This window comes from Plasmopara halstedii (assembly GCF_900000015.1).
Source record: "Plasmopara halstedii genome assembly, contig: Scaffold_2547, whole genome shotgun sequence".
NCBI classification, from domain to species: domain Eukaryota; phylum Oomycota; class Peronosporomycetes; order Peronosporales; family Peronosporaceae; genus Plasmopara; species Plasmopara halstedii.
In genome coordinates, this window is record NW_020189454.1 from 230,519 (window position 1) to 230,852 (window position 334).

Below are 334 nucleotides of genomic sequence, written 5' to 3' on the forward strand. Positions count from 1 at the left end.
AAAAGCAGATTGCTTTGGCTGATGCGTTGTCACGCAGACCAGCTGTGAGCTTGCTCATGTTTCAACGGCAACGTCGTCTGTGACAGATTTGATCCGCACCGCGTATGCGGGTGATGGAATGTGTTTAGCGTTTCTACGGGCTCTAGGGAGCAAGGACTTTGAAAACTCGGACAGGAAATTGTCACAAGGACTGCGTGCACGATTGCACCAATATTCGTTGAATAACGGGTTGCTATGTTATAGCACCGATTCAACGGATACACTACGAATTGTGGGTCCTCATGATAAGGATTTGAAATACTGCATCCTCTATGAGGCTCACGACACGCCACTC